This window comes from Anolis carolinensis, chromosome 4 (genome assembly GCF_035594765.1).
Source record: "Anolis carolinensis isolate JA03-04 chromosome 4, rAnoCar3.1.pri, whole genome shotgun sequence".
NCBI classification, from domain to species: Eukaryota; Metazoa; Chordata; class Lepidosauria; order Squamata; family Dactyloidae; genus Anolis; species Anolis carolinensis.
The window spans coordinates 252,294,381-252,303,917 of record NC_085844.1 but is presented as its reverse complement, the minus strand read 5'-3'; the positions used below and the strand labels follow the sequence as shown (position 1 = coordinate 252,303,917).

General features: G+C 43.7%; 1 protein-coding gene across 1 annotated transcript in view; it reads left to right on the top strand.

Moving 5' to 3' along the window:
- The window catches only part of vstm2l (V-set and transmembrane domain containing 2 like), a 127,918-nt gene that overhangs the window by 54,072 nt on the left and 64,309 nt on the right, over positions 1-9,537 (top strand). The window lies entirely within an intron of this gene.

The window sequence follows — 9,537 nt, the reverse complement described above, 5'->3', positions numbered from 1 at the left end:
CTTTTCTTCCTTTCTTCCTTTTTCCTTCCTTCCTTTCTCCCTTCTCCCCTTCCTTCCTTCCTTCCTTCCTTCTTTCCTTCCTTCCTTCCTTTCTCCCTTCTCCCCTTCCTTCCTTCCTTCCTCCCTCCCTCCCTCCCTCCCTCCCTCCCTCCCTCCCTCCCTCCTTCCTTCCTTTGGTCCTTCTTCTTCCTTCTCTCCTTTTTCTTTCTTCTCTCCCTTCCTCCATTCCCTTCCCTACCCTTAAATAAATATAAATAAATATACTTTTATTTATATTCTGCTCTATCCATATGCCCATGATCTAGATACACAGTAAAATTTTTAAAAAGCATAGGTACTTCATGGGTATGTTGTTGAAGGCTTTCATGGCCGGGATCACAGGATTGTTGTATGTTTTCCGGACTGTATGGCCATGTTCCAAAAGTATTCTCTCCTGACGTTTTGCCCACATCTATGGCAGGCATATCTCACAACCTCTAAGGATGCCTGCCATAGATGTGGGCGAAACGTCAGGAGAGAATGCTTCTGGAACATGGCCATACAGCCCGGAAAACATATAACAACCCCACTTTATGGGTGTATAACAGCTCCTGCTAACCTAGCAGTTCAAAGACATGCAAATGTGAGTAGATCAATAGGTACTGCTTTTGCAGGAAGGTTACGACACTCCATGAAGTCGTGTGAATGGCCACATGACCTTGGAGGTGTTTAGGGCCAACGCTGGCTCTTTGGCTTAGAAATGGAGATGAGCACCAATCCCCAGAGTCAGACCCGACTAGACTTCATGTCAAGGGGAGACCTTTACCTTTACCTTCTCGTCCAGCATTCAATCCATTAAACCACCGTAGTTCTCTTTTCTGTAGTCTGCTGGGATGTTTGTGGTAAAAGAAATACAGAAAATCTATCTATCTATCTATCTATCTATCTATCTATCTATCTATCTATCTATCTATCTATTTGTGTATGTATCTATCCATGTATCTATCAATCTATCTTTCCATCCATCTATCCATCCATCCATCCATCCATCCATCCATTCATCCATATATCTATCCATGTATCTATCTATCTATCTATCTATCTATCTATCTATCTATCTATCTATCTATCTATCCATCCATCCATCTATCTATCCATGTATCTATCTATCTATCTATCTATCTATCTATCTATCTATCCATCCATCCATCCATCTATCCATGTATCTATCCATCTATCATCTATCTATCTATCTATCTATCTATCTATCTATCTATCCATATATCTATCCATGTATCTATCTATGTATGTATCTATCTATCATCTATCTATCTATCTATCTATCTATCTATCTATCTATCTATCTATCTATGTATCTATCCATATATCTATCCATGTATCTATCTATGTATGTATCTATCCATCTATCTATCTATCTATCTATCTATCTATCTATCTATCTATCCATCCATCTATCTATGTATCTATCTATCTATCTATCTATCTATCTATCTATCTATCTATCTATCTATCTATCTATCCATCTATCTATCCATCTATCTATGTATCTATCCATATGTCTATCCATGTATCTATCTATCTATGTATCTATCCATCTATCCATCTATCTATCTATCTATCTATCTATCTATCTATCTATCTATCCATCTTTCTATGTATCTATCCATCTATCTATCCATAAATCCATCCATCCATCCATCCATCCATGTATCTATCTATCTATTTATCTATCTATCTATCCATCCATCCATCTATGTATCTATCCATGTATCTGTCGATCTATCTATCTATCTATCTATCTATCTATTTATGTATCTATCAATGTATCCATGTATGTATGTATGTATGTATGTATCCATCCATCCATCCATGTATCTATCTATCTATTTATCTATCTATCTATCCATCCATCCATCTATGTATCTATCCATGTATCTGTCGATCTATCTATCTATCTATCTATCTATCTATCTATTTATGTATCTATCAATGTATCCATGTATGTATGTATGTATCCATCCATCCATCCATCCATGTATCTATCCATCTTCCAGAAAGGGCAACATTGGCTTGTGCTGTTATTGACAATAGGTCCACAGAAGAAGGCATGTCTGCAGAAATTCCTTTCTTTTGGGCCTCCCTCCCCCTTTTTTACGTCTGGTCCATTTTCTTAACGGTCTCCTTTCAGTCCGACTGTGTTCAGAGAGAGGCAGAGAGATACCTAAAGCCGATAGAGTCAGGAGGGGACTGAGAGCTCGCTCTTCCGGAAGACAGCATCTGTTACGATATCTGCCATTTCGGGGGCTTAAGGGCTTAAATCTGATTATTAAAATGAGCCGGAGGACAAACCAAAGCCTCCGAAAGGCCCAGATCAAGAGAGGAAGCCACGAGCCCAAATCCGAGAGATTTACCTTCTCAGTTTAACCGATACTAATCCGAGCCCATCACCGAGTTCACCCGTGACTGATAAAATCCAGAGACAAAGGGTGTGTCTGCACCAGGCATGGGCCAACTTGGGCCTTCCAGGGGTTTTGGACTCCAACTCCCACCATTCCTAACAGCCTCAGGACCCTTCCTTTTCCCCCTCAGCCGCTTAAGCGGCTGAGGGGGAAAAGGAAGGGTCCTGAGGCTGTTAGGAATGGTGGGAGTTGGAGTCCAAAACCTCTGGAAGGAGGACCCAAGTTTGCCCATACCTGCTTTGAGTTTCACACCCGACTAGTTTTCAAGCAGGATTTGTTTCCCGCGCTGCAGCGAAGCAATTTCAATCGCCGCGTTTTTATTTAACGATATTGAAGTATTGGGTGCCCACCTGCTGCCTCCCCTGTTGTTATTGTCTGCTGTCAAGTCGGCCTCATCTTACGAATCTTCATTTAAGAGAGGAAAGTGGGACGATACTAATAATAGTAGTAATGATTTTATATATATACTAGTTTGGGGATCTGGCGGTATCCGGGTTATTAGAAGAAGCCATTGTTTGTTTTGGGATGTTAGGTAATATCATTGAAGTTTGGTCCAGATCTGTCATCAGCTGGGTTCTGGGCTTTGTGGATAAGGGTGAACTACAACTCCCAGATTCCCAAGAAGTCACCCAAAAACAAGACCCGTATGCACAGTTGGCCATGTTGGGTCTGTGTGCCAAGTTTGGTCCAGATCCATCGTTGAGTGGATTCAGGGCTCTCTGGATGACAGTGAACTACAACTCCCAGACTCCCAAGAAATCACCCAAAAACAAGACCCGTATGCACAGTTGGCCATGTTGGGTCTGTGTGCCAAGTTTGGTCCAGATCTATCGTTGAGTGGATTCAGGGCTCTCTGGATGAAAGTGAACTACAACTCCCAGATCCGAGGTCAATCACCCAAAAACAAGGCCCATATGCACAGTTGGCCATGTTGAGTCTGTGTGCCAAATTTGGTCCAGATCCATCGTTGGGTGGATTCAGGGCTCTCTGGATGACAGTGAACTACAACTCCCAGACTCCCAAGAAATCACCAAAAACAAGACCCGTATGCACAGTTGGCCATGTTGGGTCTGTGTGCCAAGTTTGGTCCAGATCCATCGTTGAGTGGATTCAGGGCTCTCTGGATGACAGTGAACTACAACTCCCAGACTCCCAAGAAATCACCCAAAAACAAGACCCGTATGCACAGTTGGCCATGTTGGGTCTGTGTGCCAAGTTTGGTCCAGATCCATCGTTGAGTGGATTCAGGGCTCTCTGGATGAAAGTGAACTACAACTCCCAGACTCCCAAGAAATCACCCAAAAACAAGACCCGTATGCACAGTTGGCCATGTTGGGTCTGTGTGCCAAGTTTGGTCCAGATCCATCGTTGAGTGGATTCAGGGCTCTCTGGATGACAGTGAACTACAACTCCCAGACTCCCAAGAAATCACCCAAAAACAAGACCCGTATGCACAGTTGGCCATGTTGGGTCTGTGTGCCAAGTTTGGTCCAGATCCATCGTTGAGTGGATTCAGGGCTCTCTGGATGACAGTGAACTACAACTCCCAGACTCCCAAGAAATCACCCAAAAACAAGACCCGTATGCACAGTTGGCCATGTTGGGTCTGTGTGCCAAGTTTGGTCCAGATCTATCGTTGAGTGGATTCAGGGCTCTCTGGATGAAAGTGAACTACAACTCCCAGATCCGAGGTCAATCACCCAAAAACAAGACCCGTATGCACAGTTGGCCATGTTGGGTCTGTGTGCCAAATTTGGTCCAGATCCATCGTTGGGTGGATTCAGGGCTCTCTGGATGACAGTGAACTACAACTCCCAGACTCCCAAGAAATCACCAAAAACAAGACCCGTATGCACAGTTGGCCATGTTGGGTCTGTGTGCCAAGTTTGGTCCAGATCCATCATTGGGTGGATTCGGGGCTCTCTGGATGAAAGTGAACTATAACTCCCAGATCAGAGGTCAATCACCCAAAAACCAGGCCCGTATGCACAGTTTGCCATGTTGGGTCCATATCTGACGTAAGCTGAATTCAGTGTTTTCTGGATGTAGGTGAACTATAACTCCCAAAATCAAGGTCCTTTCCCCTAAACCCCTGCAGTATGTTCAGTTGATAGGGGCTTCTCTGTGCCAAGTTTGGTCCCAGTTCATTGTCAGTGAGGGTCACAGTATCAGTGAAAGTACTGCAAGTCCCATTATTCATGGCAAGTTTGGTCCAGATCCATCATCAGGTGGGTTCAGGGCTCTGTGAATAAGGGTGAACTACAACTCCCAGATCTGAGGTCAGTCCCCCCCACCAAACCAGGCCTGTATTCACAGTTGGCCATGTTGGGTCTGCTTGCCAAGTTTGGTCCAGATCTGACGTCAGCTGAATTCAGTGCTTTCTGGATGCAGGTGAACTATAATTCCCAAAAATAAGGTCCATTCCCACTAACCCTTGCGGTATGTTCAGTTGGTCAGGGAGCTTCTCTGTGCCAAGTTTGGTCCCAGTTCATTGTCAGTGGGGGTCACAGTATCAGTGAAAGTACTGCAAGTCCCATTATCCATGGCAAGTTTGGTCCAGATCCATCATCAGGTGGGTTCAGGGCTCTGTGGATAAGAGTGAACTACAACTCCCAGATCCTACCGGCTGTTAGGAATTGTGGGAGTTGAAGTCCAAAACACTTGGAGGGCCCAAGCTTGCCCATGCCTGGTGTAGATGCACTCCCTGTGTCGGTTCTTAACAAAGGTGAAACCAATATGTGGAAGGTGCCACCGCATCTTGCAAAGTGTCAGGCTTCTAATTGCAGTTTCCTGTGTGTCTATTTTGGCGGCATTAGTAGCAACCAAAGGCTGATAGAAAAACAGCAGAACCCTGATCTGAGCTGCTGACCCAATTCCCATGGAAGTGCCCTGAGAAGAAAGAGCTGCACCAGCAAGATTTCCCGGTGACATCGTGAACCCTTGATCGATCCCAGACGAGAGGGAATCGATTCATTTTCCTCTTTGGAGCCATTGATTGGGCAGGGAAGGGGCTTTCTTGGTGCACGGACACCACTGTGGGAGGTGGACCCACTTGTCCTTATGCATCACCTTTCGCTTCATTTCTCCCATCAAAACTGCTGTCTCAAATACCATTTTGCCATGAAGCAAAACAGTAGCAAAACATTGCCTCAGATGTTAACAGCACTCTATGGCTGTTAGGAATTGTGGGAGTTGAAGTCCAAAACACCTGGGTTGGTGCTCATCTCCATTTCCAAGCCGAAGAGCCGGCGTTGTCTGTAGACACCTCCAAGGTCATGTGGCCAGCATGACTGCATAGAGAGCTGTTACCTTCCTGCCGGAGCGGTACCTATTGATTTACTCACATTTGCATGTTTTTGAACTGCTAGGTTGGCAGAAACTGGGGCTAACAGCGGGAGCTCACCCTGCTCCCCGGATTCAAACCGCCGACCTTTCAGTCAGCAAGTTCAGCAGCGTTTGATTTATTAGAATATTCCCATTCAAACGAAGGTGGAGGCATTACTTTTCATTCAACCCTTGTATAAGAGTCTAGTGTCTGGATGGAAGGAAGTCATAGTCCCATCATCTTCTTCTGCTTTGGTCAGACCTCACCTGGAATAATAGCCCTGTCTCCAGTTGTGGGCAAAGCCATTCAAGAAGGATATTGACCAGCTGGAATGTGTCCGAAGAAGGGTGGCCAAAGTGGCCAAAGTGGTCAAAGGTCTCTGGAAACTATAAGTCTCTCTGAAGGGTGACTGTGGAATCTGGTTTGGTTTAGATTTGAGAATTGCAGGTGAAGAGGGGACATAAGGAGTCATGTTTGAATATTTGGAAGAAAGCCCAGTTGAAGAGCTTGTTTTCTGTGTTGTCGGGGACTTTCATGGCCGAAATAACTGGGTTATTACTATTACTATTATTGACCCATTGCAGTGGCGCAATGGGTTCCGCTGTTGAATCTGCTGATCTAAAGGTTGGCAGTTTGAGGCTGCCAGCCTTTAGATCAACCTAGCAGTTCGAAAACATGCATTTGTGAGTAGATCAATAGGTACCACTTTGGTGGAAAGGTAACAAAAGCACCTATGCAGCCATGCTGGCTACACAACCAGGAGGTGTCTTTGGACAACAAACTCCTCTGCTTGGAAATGTAACAAGTGTACCTCCCCATGGCCCGAGTTGAGCACTGCTTCCAGAAAGCCGGAGATGAAAGGAGAAGCCTTTATCTTTGTTCTGTGTGTTTGCATGTCATTGTTATTCCACTGTATTAAAGGCATCGAATGTTTGCCTATCTGTGTATGTTGTAATCTGCTCTGAGTCCCCTCGGGGAGATAGAGCGGAATATAAATAAAGTATATTATTATTATTATTATTATTATTATTATTATTATTATTATTATTATTATTATTATTATTATCCTGAAGGCACTACATTCCATCTGATCTTGAATGCTAACTAGGATCAGCCCTGGATGGGAGAGTTTAGCAAACACACATTGCTGTAAGAAATATATCTTGCCTATTATTATTGTTATTATTATTATTATTATTATTATTATTATTATTATTATTATTATTATTATTATTATTGACACAAAGACAGAGTATGAAACAGCAAATGAGATCTGTATGCTGGATTTCGTATTACAAAATCAACACTTCCCAAGTGTTTAGGACTGACTGTGTGATATATTTTCGGATGATGCGTGCAGATCCCAGTCAGGTGGCCTTTTGCTTATTATTATTATTATTATTATTATTATTATTATTATTATTATTATTATATTGTATGACACAGCAAACAAGATAGACATGCTGGATTTCGTATCACAAAATCACAAGTCGAACACTTCCCAAGTGTCTAGGACTGTGTGATGTATTTTCGGATAATGTGCGCAGATCCTAGTAGGGTGGCCTTTTGCAGTTGGCAGATCGTAATTTTGTCAATGTCTATTGTTTCCAAATGACGGCTGAGATATTATTATTATTATTATTTTATTATGACACAACAAACAAGATAGATATGCTGGATTTCATAGCACAAGTCGAACACTTCCCAAGTGTCTAGGACTGTGTGATGTGTTTTCGGATGATGATGATGATTATTATTATTTTATGTCACAGCAAACAAGATAGATATGCTGGATTATTGTTGTTGTTGTTGTTATTATTATTATTATTATTATTATTATTATTATTATTATTATTATTATTCCCCTCTTTATCTCCTCAAAGTGGCTTCACATAAAAGCATAAGTATACAATTTAAACCATACAAATATACAAACATTAAAACAGAATTAAGAAGACCCCCTGAAATGCATCAGGCTGCCATGTGTCAGCAAATAACTTGAAGGCACACACTTAAAGGCAACAGATCTCACCTTGGGAGTTAAGCAGGCTCAGCCCTGATTAGTCCTTGGATGAGAGGCCACCAATGAATCCCAGGAGATGTAGACTGGACACACCTGGAATACTGTGTCCAATTCTGGGCACTGCAATTGAAGGGAGATGTTGACAAGCTGGAAAGTGTCCAGAGGAAGGCAACTAAAATGATCAAAGGTCTGGAGAACATGCCCTATGAGGAGCGGCTTAAAAACTGGCCATGTTTAGCCTGCAGAAGAGAAGGCTGAGAGGAGACATGATGAGGGCCAGGGATCAAGATGTGAAGGGAAGTCATAAGGAGGAGGTAGGAAGCTTTCTTTCTGCTGCCCTGGAGACTAGGATGCCAAACAATGTCTTCATACTACAGGAAAGGAGTTTCCACCTGAACGTTAGGAAGAACTTCCTCACTGTGAAAGCTGTTCAGCAGTGGAACTCTCTGCCGTGGAGTGTGGTGGAGGCTTTTAAGCAGAGGCTGGATGGCCATCTGTTGGGGGTGCTTTGAATGTGATTTTCCTGCTTCTTGGCAAGGGGTTGGACTGGATGGCCCTTGAGGTCTCTTCCAACTCTACGATTCTATGTTGTTTCAGAGGCCAAACTACCTCGGAGAATTCTTTTCCTAAGAAAACTGTGACATTCGTAAGTCGAAAGGCAACTTCAAGGCACAAAGACACACAAATCGGATGTCCATTTGGATGCGAAACCCACCAGGAGGGAGGAATGGTCCAGTTTCCTTGGCAACAGGAAGGGTTTTGTTATGTCTTGCAAACAGATGCAAGCTGCAGAAAAGTAGGATTTGTGCAACAGAAAGGGCCAATTATGCCATAGAATGAATGCAGTGTGAACTAGGCCACTTTAATTGCAATTGCTCAATGTGTTAGGAACTTCAGAGGTGTAGTTTCACCTAGTCTTTCTCCTTCTCTGCTAGAGAGCACTGATGTCTCGCCAAACTACAACTCCTAGGATTGCGTAGTGTTAAGAAATGGCAGTTCAACTGGTCTTCACACGGCTTCCTTCCAACAGTGCAGATGCACCCGTAATATTTGTGGGGCGAGTATAGTGTTTGCAAGTGTTTGCAATCCCCCGCAATCCGCGTTCGCACACGGAGGCACGCTTTGCTGTGTCTGTACATTCGGCAGGCCAGGCCCCGGGGTTAATGAATAGCGTGGCTTCCCAATTAAAGCCTGACGAGGGGGAAAAGGAGGCTTGATTCAATCAAGGCCCCTGGCGGGCTCCTCGGCTGCGTTGCTCGTCCCAAGGAGCGGGTTTTAATTGTGTTCTGAGTAATTTGGACCTGGCTTGGGACCCCGGGGCAATCGCCGCCGACGTTTGCTCCTTAAACTCGATAATTAAAGCAGCTTCCCCGAGGAGGGCTTCCAGATAACATTGGAAGAGAAATTGCGGTGGGTGCAGGGCGGAGGTGCCGGAAAGACATCCGGACGGGGGGGAAAGCCATGTTCCACCAACAGAGAACTTTTGGGGATGTTAGACTCTATTTTCCACAATGGAATGGACTTTGCAAGGTCTGTTTGGTACACTTTATCAACACTATTGGATAAACACAGATGTCTATTCTAAACAATGTAATGACCTATACAAAACACAATAATGGTTCAATACATAAGTAGTACACAATGTGTATATTAGAGCATCATATACATATTACATTCACAGAATCAATGCTCAGTCCTATGGTATATAACACAAAGGGGCCGGGCTGTGG